The sequence below is a fragment of the Pelodiscus sinensis genome, chromosome W (assembly GCF_052426305.1).
Source record: "Pelodiscus sinensis isolate ZL-2025 chromosome W, ASM5242630v1, whole genome shotgun sequence".
In the NCBI taxonomy this organism is placed as follows: Eukaryota; Metazoa; Chordata; order Testudines; family Trionychidae; genus Pelodiscus; species Pelodiscus sinensis.
In genome coordinates, this window is record NC_143084.1 from 8,679,016 (window position 1) to 8,692,765 (window position 13,750).

The 13,750-nt window shown below is 50.3% G+C and overlaps 1 protein-coding gene across 2 annotated transcripts in view; it reads left to right on the forward strand.

Annotated features, from left to right (window-relative positions):
- LOC102445971 (microprocessor complex subunit DGCR8-like) overlaps window positions 1–13,750 on the forward strand; it is a 139,239-nt gene that overhangs the window by 56,709 nt on the left and 68,780 nt on the right. The window lies entirely within an intron of this gene.

Here is a 13,750-nt window from a genome sequence, read left to right on the forward strand (position 1 = left end):
ATCACATTTCTCTCTGCTTCAGTTCTTCATCTGCAAAATGGGGGGGGGGGGGGCTTTACATCCCCACTTCTGTTAAGCAATTTGATCCTCGGTATGTGGAAGTATGTAACTATGGAGTGCATTTGAGGATTGCTGAGGGACAACATGCAAGGATCATTTTTAGCTGTAGAAATTTGAGAATTACCAGGGTATAGTACTGTAAACTTGTGCATTTAGTGACTAACTAAAGGAGACTTAAATTACAGCATAAATAAAAACTATCACCACTGGGGTCTTTTTTTGTAAAGTATGATTGCCTATACCCATCTGACGAATTGTTTGCACACATTTTCTGTGCTGATTTAAGTAAACAGGTTGCAAACCAGTATAGCTGAGGCACAGCATGCAGTTTAGTATAGCATATTCATGTATATTGAAAAGAGTAAGCTATATCAGTATATTTGCATCCTGCTAGTGTAGGGGTGGGCAATAATTTTTGGGGGGGGGCGCACTCCATGATTTTGGAAAGTGGTCAAGGGTCTCCCTGTGGCTCCCTGCTGAGTCCACAGGCCAGATCTGGTGGCTTGGTGGGCTGGATTCGGCCCCTGGGCCGTATTTTGCCCAGGCCTGCACTAGTGGTTATACCACTTGAACAATGTTTTTAACAAAACAGAAAATTACACCCATAATTGATATAGACTACATTTGTACAAAAACTATTAAGACAGGTCTGAATCCCTTCCCTGTCAACCATCCAATCAAGTCTCATGAGCCCTGTCAGTAGCTTACTGTGATTGGTTACTAATATATATCACTGTTTCTCAAAAATATTGCTGTGGTTCATAGGTTACCGATGGTCTACATTGTCTTTAAAATTTTAAGGTTATCCTTAGCTTTAGAGCATAAGACTTACTATGTGTAAAGGTTAAATAGATTGACCATATAAGCTGCCATAGAATAGTAGATAATACTTCCAATCAAAACCAATATCCACAATAACCCTTTATTATCCTTTGTATATATTCCAGGAGCCTGCCTCTTCTCTAAGGGTGTGTCTAGACTACAGAGTTTTTTTTTTAAAAAGTAACCTTTTTTCTAAAAAAACTTCACCTGCGTCTAGACTGCCACCGCGTTCTTTCGAAATTAAATCGAAAGAACATGGCGCTTTTTTCGATGGCGGTAAACCTCATTTTACGAGGAAGAACGCCTTTTTCAAAAGAGATCTTTCAAAAAAAAAGGCATGTGTGGACGCGGGGGAGTCAGTATTTTCTGAAAAAAAGGCCTCCAGGAAAAAGCCCTGGTGGACACTCCATCTACATTCCTTGCACCTTTATTGTTCCTGTTTGCAGCCATGTTTTAAAGGCACAGGCACCCGGCCAGCCATTTGTGTCAGGAAGCCAGCCAGACCACACGGCTCTTCCTGTCACAGTGTGACCCATCCATGTCTCAGCCCCAAACCCCCCCTGCCTCTTCCAGGGAAACAATTGAGGACCCACCCAGGGGCACCAAATGGCGGGCACTGGCATGGTCAGGACCAGAGATTTTAAGACTCTCCTTGAGCTCTGGTCTGAGGAGGAATCCCTGCAGACCCTCCAGTCGCACCTCAGGAATGCAGACATTTATGGGCACATGGCCCAGGGACTGGCCAGGAGAGGGCACCACCCCCACAGCCTGGACCAAGTGCGGGCCAAAGTCAAACAACTGCGGCAGGTGTACGCCAAGGCCTGAGACCACAGCTCCCACTCTGGAGAAGCCCCACACTATTGTCTATACCATACGGACCTGGATCACATTCTGGGTGGTGGGGAAGCCCAGACTCCATTGCGTCTGGTGGAGTCTGGGTTACCGCAACATGTAGTGGAGCAACCCGAGCAGGAGCACCAGCAGTTCGGAGAATCAGGAGAGTGAAATCTGGCGCTGGAGGAGGAGGACGACACTGTGACCCTATCCCTGGAGCCGGTCCCCCAGAGGCCTCCCAGACGTCTTTGGATATCGGGGAGGGAACATCAGGTGAAGTGCTGTGAGGTTGCACCACACACAGGGTGGGGGAGGCGGGTGCACAGTGGCTGATGCCTGAGTGACACGTGTACTGCTCAGCCTGGACAGCGTGCAGCTGGCCATGCATGTGCAAACGTGCAGCAGCAATGTGTGACACGTGGGTGTGCAACACGGGGTGCCAGGAGCCATTTCCAGAACACACACAGGCGGGTTGGCAGTGTGGCCCCATTGGCACTTTGGGGCCCCTGTGATGCTCAGGCTGCTGCCCAGCTCACACATGGTGTTACTTGCAGAACCTCTGAGTCCCCTGTCTGAAGGAGAGTCCCTTACAGCAAGGGCATGCCCTCATGGACAGCGGTTGCACGCATGACTAATTGTCTCTTCCTCTTTTCCTCCACAGCTGGACCACCCACGCAAGAGGGTCGCAGCACACCAGCTCCACCACCATTCCGGACACGTGGCACCCGCAGGCACTGGCGTCTGTACATGGACATTTTAAAGCAGCATGTAGCGGCCCTGAAAGAGAGGACGCAGGCAGAGGCCGTGTGGCACAACCGCCTGCTGGACGAGCTCGTCCAGCACCGGAGTTGCATCTGTGCCACTATGTGGGAGGTCCTTGCCATGCTTGCTCCTGTCCCTGGTACCGCTCCTCCTGCACGCCATGACCCTGCCCCACCGAACCCCCTTTCCCCACCCCACCCCCCTTGCACCCCCCTCTCCCCCAGCCCTCCCAGACCCAATTGCGGCCCCCCCTCCTGTCCAGCACACTATCTGTGGCCCCACCCGACCCTGAGGCTATAGCGGTCCCCGGACGCGAGGTGGCAGGAATCTGAGGCCAGGGAAGCACCGTCTGACCTGAACCCCCTCCCTCCTCCAGGTTTACAGCCCCCCTCCTCCACAGTTCAAGAAACGTTTTGATATTTACAACAAAGTTTATTTTTGAAAATAACACTGTTATTTTGTTATTGATTGTTATTCAATACACACTTTGTTTATTTAATACAGTCTATTTTTCAAAGAAAACCTGGTGTCTGTCTTTACTGTCCAGAGAGTGGGGCAGGGATGAGTTGCGGGGGGAAAGCTATTGGGGGTGCCAGGCCCAAGCCCCCATTGGGGAGACCCTGTGGAGAGTCACTGGGCTCCTTCAGAAACTCTCTCCCTCAGGGCCTCCCGGATACGAACGCCAGACTGGTGAGCCTGGCTGATGGCAGCTGTCCAGGGCTGCTCAAATTGCCTCCCTTCGTCATCAGCACCTGTCCCCCATCCCGGGAGGAAGGCCTCCCCTTTTCTCTCCACGAGGTTATGGAGAACGCAACACATGGCCACCACCTCGGGGATGTTGCGTTCCCCCATCTCCAGCCATTTGAGCAGGCAATGGAACCTCCCTTTTAGACGTCCAAATGCGCATTCCACCTGCATGCGAGCCCGGCTAAGATGCGCATTAAATTGCTCCTTGCTCGTATCCAGGTGGCCAGTGTAGGGCTTCTTAAGCCACGGCATCGGGGGTAGGCCGTGTCAGCCATGATGGACAGCAGCATCTGCACATCCCCAAGTGCAAGGTCCCACTGCAGGAAAAATGTTCTTGCCTGCAGGCTGCGGTAGAGGTAGAAGTTCCTGAAGGTGCAGGCATCATGTTCCCGCCCCGACCACCCAACACAAATGTCTGTAAACTGTCCCTGGTGGTCGACCAGGGCCTTCAGCATCATTGAAAAGTAGCCTTTCCTGTTAATGAATTGGGCTGTATGACAGACTGCTGGCTAAGCCAGAGCTCTGCCACTGTAGCCTGGCTGATTGTAGACAGCTGACCAAGCCCAGGCCTGAGGGGCTAATGGGAAGCAGCTGTGGGGCCTCATTAGCCAGAGGGCTAGATAAGGCAGAGGAAGGAGGCCAGAAGGAGAGCAAGGGGTCAGGGTGTGGCTGAGTGTGCTCCCAGGCAGAAGGTGAAGGAAAGGTTTGCTGACCTGTAAAGACTCTGTAAATAGAAGGTGGTGGCAAACTGACAATAAAGGCATGGGTGACTGCACCAAGAAGAGGATCTCCTGGTGATTTGTGGACCAGAAGGCGTCCCAGGTCAAGGGCGGGTACGTCTACACTTGCACCCTAGTTCGAACTAGAGATGCAAATGTAGGTGACCGAAATTGCTAATGAAGCAGGGATTTAAATATCCCGCGCTTCATTAGCATGATCTTGCCCGCGCGCTATTCTGATCGCCAACTGATTCGAACCAGGAAGTGCGCTCCAGGCCACGTTAGTTCTACTCAAACCCCTTGGTTCGAACTAACATTACTCCTCAAAAAATGAGGAGTCAATGCTGCTCCCATGCCCTGCCAGAAGCAGTTCCGGGTGCCATTTTTTTCGAAATAATGTCCAGGCAGTCTGGACGTGCTCTTCTGAAAAAGTGGATCGCTTTTTCGATCCACTTAGTGCAGTCTAGATGCCCTTTTTCGAAAGAAGATTTTTCAAAAGAAGAGTCAGCGACCGGGGAGCTTGCAAACAGGGACTACAAACGGAGTTTAGAGAGTGTAGCCAGACATGAACCCCCATTTTAACATCCATCTTTGTCTGCTTGAAAGCATGCAGGGCACACAGAGCAGAAAAACAGCATGATCTTTGAAAACCTTGGAGCAGGAGGTTCAGATATGCTGGCTCAGTGACCATGGACAACTGTAATTTACAAGTGTAAATTAACTTGAAACTTGCTTGTAAGAACTGGCGCCACAAAACGGACCAGTACAATTTGGCATCTTAAGATAAGAAAGAGAATACGGGCCCCCAGGGGTATAAAGATGGGCCCAGCAGCGCACTTTGTGGTCCTTTGTTTAAGTATATATATACATAGTGTTAGAGCTCTTTAAAGATTAAGCTGTCATTTGGTACCATTATTTCTATTTTCTATCTTTACCTTTTTCCTGTAACCATTTTTAAGACCTATATATATTTGCTAGCATTTAAGAAATAGAGCAATAGCCATATGATTTATAAGCTTCTTTAATAAACCTGTAACTGTTTAAGCTTTAACCTGACTCCTTCAGTTGCTGTAACAGAACCAAGCACAATTTAAAAGAACTTCAGCCAGTCATAGGGACAGGTATAGGAGCTTGGGCGTTTGGATCTGTGTCACTCCCAGGTGACAGGTCCGCTGGGGCACGTCTCAGCCTTCCCGCTGCGAAGGAACTCTGTGTTCTAGCAGCTAAAATCTGAGGTGTAATAAGCTCTTGCTATAAACAGGGGCGTCTGTTGGCTACCCTCTGCGAAGGGACCCCGGTCCTAGCAGTAAAGACACGGACGTTAAACTTTCGGGGCTCCCTTCAGCCTTCTGGCTGCCTGCTGCGACGAGACCTCATGTCTTAGCAGTTAAAGACTTGGGTGACACACACACACACACACACACTGCCCTGACCATCGGCTGACAGAGAGGGAGTTCTCCTGGTGAAGGAGGAGCAAATACAGGACCCTTGAGGGAAGTGGCTGTCTGTAGTGTGTGTTTGGGGTTGGGGGTTTCTTGCTGTTTGCTGAGCTTCTGTTTGGCTGTTTGGGTTTTTTCCCCCTTCCCCCTCTCCCCCCCATGGAGTGTGTGCTGTGGCTGTCCGGTGGAAGCTGTGAGCTTCTAATTAGGGTTTGAAATCTAGAAGCCTCTGCTCATTGGTTGAGCTTTAATAAGGGGGAGGGGCTATCAGGCAGTCCAGGGTTTTATAAAGGAGTGAGTCAGCGACCAGGGAGCTTGTGACCAGGGGTTGCTAACAGGAAGTTTGAGAGGGAGTTGGGAAGGGGGCGAGATACACTCGCCATTCTTTAAAATCTTTTTGCTACACTCCTGCCCTTCAAGGAGGTATTTAATAACATCTGAGGAATCTCTCGGAAGGAAGGCAGGTATGGATAGTGATTGGTCTGCTATTGTTTGTGGGTGCGGGAATAAAGGGGGTCTCAGCGCTGGATCTGGCCTACAAGGAGCTGAAGGCAGGATCCAGGCATAAGAGTCTGCCTTCATAATTCTCCGCAGAAACCCAGCTTGGAAGCAAGACGACCCTCAGCTGTAACAGGAAAAAGGGCAATACAAGGATTGCCTCAGGTGTAGCGTCCTCTTGTAAATTAAGCCACAAAGTTCCCTAATTTGGGGCCTTACTGTAAATTAGGCCATCCAGTTACCCAGTCTGCTGCCAGTAAAATAAGGCTTCAAAATGCACCATATAAGGAATCAATAGGTAGGGTCCGGGGAAAGGTAGCCTCTCCATATTAGGAAGCAAAGAGGTCGGGTCCGAGAAGGGGTGATCCTCACCATATTAGGAAACAAAAGGATGATTCAGAAAGAAAAGGATAGGGCAGGTACCAAGAGAAGGGTAGGGATAAAAGATGCTGTAACCATAACTCAGGGCTCACTTCATTGGTCGCAAGGTGGAGGGGAACGAGTGGTCTGGATGCTGTAACTGAATAAATCGCTTCTTTCCACTCCACCCGGCTTTGCCCATCATTCGGCCTGTAACCGGGTGGCCTGCTAGGGCCTTGGGGTCCCCTCCAGCTCAAGGGCCACTACCCTGAGCCGCCCCTGCCCCCGGCTTCTAATGCGCCGTCCCCACGGTCCACGCCTGACAGTCTCTCCCTCACGTCCTCGCCGCCTCCCCCGGCGACTCCTCCGAGCGCCGTGTCCACCGCACCGCTGCTCCGGGTCGCTGGCTGGTCCGGCACGGTTCCTAGCGCAGGGCTCCCCGTCCGCCCTCTCCGGGCCGCCTCGGCTGCCCCCGTCGGCCGGCTCCTCTCCGGGTCTTCTCCGGGCTGGGTCCCCTGCTGGTCCTGCGATCCGTCCTGCGGAGGAGGCTGAGAGCAGAATCTCCCCTGCTCTCCGCTTGCCTCCCCCCTTCCTGTCTCTTTCCCCCTGCTTTTAAACTCCCCGCTCGGCGTTTCTCCCGCCCCCGCCCTTCCTGGGGCCGCCGCCATCTCCCTGGGTCCTACCGCCCCCCCGCTAGCCTCCTGCCTATTGGGCGCATGCGCGCCCGCCATTTTAGTTTTCCCCTCTTCTGCGAGCTGCCCTGCCGCGCTGCGACGGCTTCCCGGCACCCCCTGATCTTCCGCGCGGGGTCCGGGGCTGTGGACCCTGCCTCCGTTAGTGCGGGGGTGAGTCCCCCCGTCACACGGCCCTGCAACATTGTTACCTGCACAGCATGTGCCATGTTTGTCTTCCTCCCAGAAGAAAGAACGGATTTCATCTGCACTAAGTGCAAGCTGGCCACCATTTTGGAAGAAAACATTAGAGGACTTGAGGCCCAAGTATCGACCCTACGTTCTATCAGAGAGGATGCAGACTTCCTCGATAGAAGGCAGCATTTAATCCTGCAGGCACAGCAGGCTGAAGAGCCAGTCAGGTCAGTACAGGACAAGGAAGAAAACTGGTAGCATGTAACCTCTAGAAGAAGAAGGCCAACTCAGGTCTCCCCCATTCATGTAGAGGTAAGTAACCGCTTTCAGGCTCTTTCCACAGGCACTGTGGTGGAGAATGCTTTGGCAGGGACCTCTCAGGGAAGAAATCAGAAGTGAACACCAGCTACCGGAAGGCATGGGATGCGTAGTCCTAGGGATGGGGGTTCCATGACCACCACCCCCAAAAGAAGAATACGGGTGGTGGTAGTTGGGGACTCCCCCCTAAGAGGGACTGAGTCATCCATCTGCCATCCAGACCTGCAATCTCAAGAAGTGTGCTGCTTACCCGGAGCTCGCATTCAGGATGTGACCGAGAGTCTTCCCAAAGTGATTAAACCTTCGGATTCCTACCCCTTCCTGCTTCTCCATGTAGTAAATAACAATACAGCCAAGAATGACCTTGAGCGGGTTACTGCAGATTATGTAGTGCTGGGAAGAAGGATCAAGGAATTTGAAGGGCAAGTGGTGTTCTTGTCCATCCTTCCGGTTGAAGGAAAAGGTCCAGGTTGGGATCGTCAAATTGAGGAAGTAAATGTGTGGTTGAGCAGGTGGTGTCGGAGAGAGGGCTTTGGTTTCTTCGACCATGGGACTCTGTTCCGGGCATGGGAATTGTTAGGAAGAGATGGGATCCACCTAACCAAGAGAGGAAGGAGCATCTTCGCTGGCAGGCTTGCAAACCTAGTGAGGAGGGCTTTAAACTAGGTTCGTTGGGGGACGGTGACCAAAACCCTGAGGTAAGTGAGGAAGTCGGATACGGGGAAGAAACACAAGGAGGAACGAGCAACAAAGGAGGACCCCTGACTCGAATGGAGAAGGTAGAGTGATCAACTGGCTATCTAAGGTGTTTGTACACAAATGCAAGAAGCCTGGGAAACAAACAGGAAGAATTAGAAGCCCTGGCCCAGTCAAAGAACAATGATTTGATTGGAATAACGGCGACTTGGTGGGATGACTCGCATGACTGGAGCACAGTCATGGAAGGGTATAAACTGTTCAGGAAGAACAGGCGGGGGAGAAAAGGAGGAGGAGTTGCATTGTATGTAAGAGAGCAGTATGATTGCTCGAAGCTCCAGTATTAGAGGGAGAAAAGACTGTTGAGAGTCTATGGGTTAAGTTTAGAGGTGGAAGCAACAGGGGTGATGTTGTGGTTGGTGTCTGCTATAGACCACTGGATCACGTGGATGAGGTAGACGAGGCTTCCTTCGGACAACTGAGAGAAGCTTCCAGATCGCAGGCCCTGGTTCTCATGGGGGACTTTAATCACCCTGACATCTGTTGGGAGACCAATACAGCAGTACACAGACAATCCAGGAAGTTTCTGGAGAATGTTGGGGATAACTTCTTGGTACAAGTGCTGAAGGAACCAACCAAGGGCCATGTGCAGCTTGACCTTCTGCTCACAAACAGGGAGGAACTAGTAGGGGAAGTAGAGCTGCAGCAGCACAGGAGTCAGCAAACAGAGCTGTAAACAGGGGAGTTTGCGTGGGAGTTTGTAAGGGGAGTTTGGATTGTGGGACTCGTTTGCGGTTTGTTTTTGTCGGGGGGGGGGGTGTTTTGGTTTGTTTTTGTGTTCGCCGGACTAACAGGATTTAGTTGAGAAGGCTGATAAAACACAGAGGGTATGTCTACACTACAAAGTTAGTTCGAACTAACGGACGTTAGTTCGAACTAACTTTAATAGGTGCTACACTAGCGCTCCGCTAGTTCGAATTTGAATCGAACTAGCGGAGCGCTTAGTTCGAACTAGGTAAACCTCATTTTACGAGGACTAACGCCTAGTTCGAACTAGCTAGTTCGAACTAAGGGCTGTGTAGCCCTTTAGTTCGAACTAGTGGGAGGCTAGCCCTCCCCAGGTTTCCCTGGTGGCCACTCTGGCCAACACCAGGGAAACTCTATGCCCCCCTCCCAGCCCCGGACCCCTTAAAGGGGCACGGGCTGGCTACGGTGCCCGTGCCAGGTGCAAGCCTGCCAGCACCCAGCTAGCAGACCCTGCACCTGGCACGGCACAGAGCCACCCACCCGATGCCCCCCAGCCCACCCCCTCTTGCCGGGACCAGGCTGGCGGCTCCCGGGAGCTTGCCCTGGACCGCAAGAGGCGGGCACCTTCCTGGGCTAGTGCGGACATCGTGGACCTCGTCCACGATCTCCGCACTAGGCACAGGAAAGTGGCCGTCTAGGGCAGGAGAGCTGCCAGCCTGGCCACCCAGGACCAGGTGTGCATGAAAATCAAGGGGGTCCACTGAGACCCCCGACCCTGAGCCCTGAGCTTACAATGGCCGTCCTGGGTCAGACCAAAGGTCCATCTAGCCCAGTAGCCTGTCTGCCGACAGCGGCCAACCCTAGGGACCCTGGAGGGGATGGACCGAAGACAATGACCAAGCCATTTGTCTCGTGCCATCCCTCTCCAGCCTTCCACAAACTTTGGGCAGGGACACCACTCCTACCCTCTGGCTAATAGGACTCCATGGACCCAACCTCCATCACTTTATCTCACTTCCCTTTAAACTCTGTTCTAGTTGTAGCCTTCACAGCCTCCTGCAGCAAGGAGTTCCACAGGTTAACTATTTGCTTTGGGAAGAAGAACAACTTTCTCTTACTAGTTTCAAGCCTGCTACCCATTCCTTTCCTTTGGTGTCCTCTAGTCCTTCTTTATGGGAACTCAGGAAGAACTTTTCTGAATGCACCCTCTCCACCCAACCCCTGCTTTTAGAGACCTCTATCCTGTCCCCCCTCCGTCTCCTCTTTTCTAAGCTGAACAGTCCCAGTCTCTGTAGCCTTTCTTCATCTGGGACCTGTTCCCAACCCCTGATCATGTTAGTTGCCCTCCCCTCTCCCAGCCTTTCTCTTCCCCTCTCCCACCTCCTTTTCCCAGTCTCCCCCAGTTTTTTTTCAATAAAGACAGAGTCAATGTTGGAAGAAACGTTATCTTTATTTTGTACATCAATAAGAAGGGGGGCTAAGGAAGGGTAAGTGGAAGGAGGTGAGGGAGGAATGGGGTACGAGCCCCCGATGGGGAGGACTGGGCTGGCTCTGCAGGCTTCTGGGGGTGGAAGCTCTCCTGCAGCCCCCCAATTACTCCCTCTCCCCAGATGGCAGCCTGCGGCAAGTGCAGCCGGGCTGATGGCCGAGTGGTGTGATGTGCCCAGTGTGGGCACTCAGGGCACTCCAAGCCAGAACTTCTTTGCAAGCGCGGCACCCCTTAGAACTGTGTGTCCAGGGTGGGGGTCGGGACCCTTTAAGCGCAGCCCTCGGCTAGCCTGAGACAGCATCTCCATGCTCTAAGTCCTCCTTTTATGCCCTGCCGGCACTGCTTCCGGCCATCCTTAAGCCCTGTTCAGAGTCCACTCAATGTGGACTTGCTAGTTCGAACTAGCAAAACGCTAGTTCGAACTAGTTTTTAGTTCTAGATGCGTTAGTTCGAACTAGCTTAGTTCGAATTAACTAATTCGAACTAAGTTAGTTCGAACTAGCGCTGTAGTGTAGACATACCCAGAGGCAGTAGTGGCCATGACCCAAGCAGTAGAGGACACAAGGAGGATGATTGGATGTGGCAGCCGCGGGATCATAGAATCATAGGACTGGAAGGGACCAAATATTGTCTAGACCATCCCTGATAGACATTTATCTAACCTACTCTTAAATATCTCCAGAGATGGGGATTCCACAACCTCCCTGGGCAACTTATTCCAGTGTTTGACCACCCTGACAGTTAGGAACTTTTTCCTGATGTCCAACCTAAACCTCCCTTGCTGCAGTTTAAGCCCATTGCTTCTTGTTCTATCCTCAGAGGCCAAGATGAACAAGTTTTCTCCCTCCTCCTTATGACACCCTTTTATATACCTGAAAACTGCTATCATGTCCCCCCTCAATCTTCTCTTTTCTAAACTAAACAAACCCAATTCTTTCAGCCTTCCTTCATAGGTCATAGGGATGTACATGATTCTGGAGGGGGTACCTGAAAGGAGTTTTGTTTGCATGAAGTGCCGCCTGATAGAGCTGATGGAAGAAAAGATCCGAGGACTGGAGATGCAGGTGGAAACGCTGGTCGAGTTTAGAAGGGGGTTTGAGCAGATGATGGAGCAAAGGAATGACGTAGCTGAAGGGGAAAGCTTAGACATGCAGATGGAAGCAGGATCAAGGGCCTCAGAGGGGGGACGGCTGGGCGAAGAAAATTGCCAGTGGAAGCATGTGACTCAGAGAACCAGGCAGAGGAAAAAATGGGTCAGTGAAGGAGAAATAGAGCTCAAGAACAGGTATGCGGAGTTGATGAATGAAGGAGTACAGCAGGTGGACAATGAAGGTAGAAGGGTAAGGAAGAAGAGAAGAGTGGTTAGTCCCATAGATAAAGGGGAAGAGTCGATGGAGACAACACCGATAATGAGCACCAGGAGGATACAGGATGGGTTGAAGAGGATTACAAGGGAAAACAGGAATGGAAAGGACTTGCAGCCAGAGGAAGCAAGAGATAGACCAGAGAATCGCACTGTCACCAGGAAAAAGAAGGTCTACATGATTGGGGACTCCTTATTGAGAAGAATAGATAGGCCTGTAACCAGAGCTGATCCAGAGAATAGAAGGGTGTGCTGTCTGCCAGGTGCTAAGATACGGGATGTGGAACTGAGGTTGAAGAGGATCCTAAAGGGAGCGGGAAAGAATCCATTGATCATCCTTCATGTAGGAACAAATGATACGGCTAGATTCTCGCTGGAACGAATCAAGGGAGACTATGCTAGGCTGGGGAAGACGCTTAAGGAAATCGAGGCTCAGGTGATCTTTAGTGGGATTCTGCCTGTTCCTAGAGAAGGGCAACTAAGATGTGACAGGATTATGATGATCAATAGATGGCTTAGGCAGTGGTGCTATAAGGAGGGCTTTGGGATGTATGGCCACTGGGAGGCACTCACGGACAGAGGACTGTTCTCTCGGGCTGGACTTCACCTAAGTAGGGAGGGAAATAGACTTCTAGGATGGAGGCTGGCACAACTGATTAAGAGAGTTTTAAACTAGGAATTTGGGGGAGACGGTTGGGAGATGTCCAGGTAATCTCTATGCCAGATTTTAGTATTGAGAGGGAGGAAAACTAAGTAAGAAAGGATATAGCCGGAGGTAGGAGAATGGACATAAGGAGGAAGGGCAGAGTGGATACTAGTCTAATAGGTCATATTGGAGGTACAATGTCCGTGCCAAATTGGGTAAAGAATGTGAGTGAGGCCAAACAGCAAAAATTAAGATGTTTGTACACCAATGCGAGGAGCCTAGGTAACAAAAAGGAGGAACTAGAGCTATTGGTCCAGGAAGTGAAACCAGATATTATAGGAATAACAGAAACATGGTGGAATACTAGGCATGACTGGAGTACAGGTATTGAAGGGTATGTGCTGTTTAGGAAAGACAGAAATAAGGGTAAAGGTGGTGGAGTCGCATTGTATATCAAAGATGAGGTAGATTGTAAAGAAATAAAAAGTGATGGAATGAAGAAGACAGAGTCTGTCTAGGCAAAAATCACATTGGGGAAGAAAACTATCAGATCCTCCCCTGGGATAGTGCTTGGGGTGTTCTATAGACCACTGGGATCTAATTTGGATATGGATAGAGACCTCTTTAATGTTTTTAATGAAGTAAATACTAATGGAAACTGCGTAATCATGGGAGACTTCAACTTTCCGGATATAGACTGGAGAACAAGTGCTAGTAATAATAATGGGGCTCAGATTTTCCTAGATGTGATAGCTGATGAATTCCTTCATCAAGTAGTTGCTGAACCAACAAGGGGGGATGCTATTTTAGATTTGGTTTTGGTGAGTAGCGAGGACCTCATAGAAGAGACGGTTGTAGGGGACAACCTTGGCTCGAGCGATCATGAGCTAATTCAGTTCAAACTAAATGGAAGGATAAACAAAAATAAATCTGAGACTAGGGTTTTTGATTTCAAAAGGGCTAACTTTAATAAGTTAAGGAAATTAGTTAGGGAAGTGGATTGGACTAAATAATTTATGGATCTAAAGGCGGAGGAGGCCTGGGATTATTTTAAATTAAAGTTGCAAAAGCTATCAGAAGCCTGTATCCCAAGAAAAGGGAAAAAATGTATAGGCAGGTATTTTAGACCAAGCTGGATGAGCAAGCATCTCAGAGAGGTGATTAAGAAAAAGCAGAAAGCATATAAGGAGTGGAAAATGGGAGGGATCAGTAAAGAAAGCTACCTTATTGAGGTTAGAGCATGTAGGGACAAAGTGAGACAGGCTAAAAGTCAGGTAGAAATGGACCTTGCAAAGGGAATTAAAACCAATAGTAAAAGGTTTTATAGCCATATAAATAGGAAAAAAATAAAAAAAGAAGACGTAGGACTGCTAATCACTGAGGA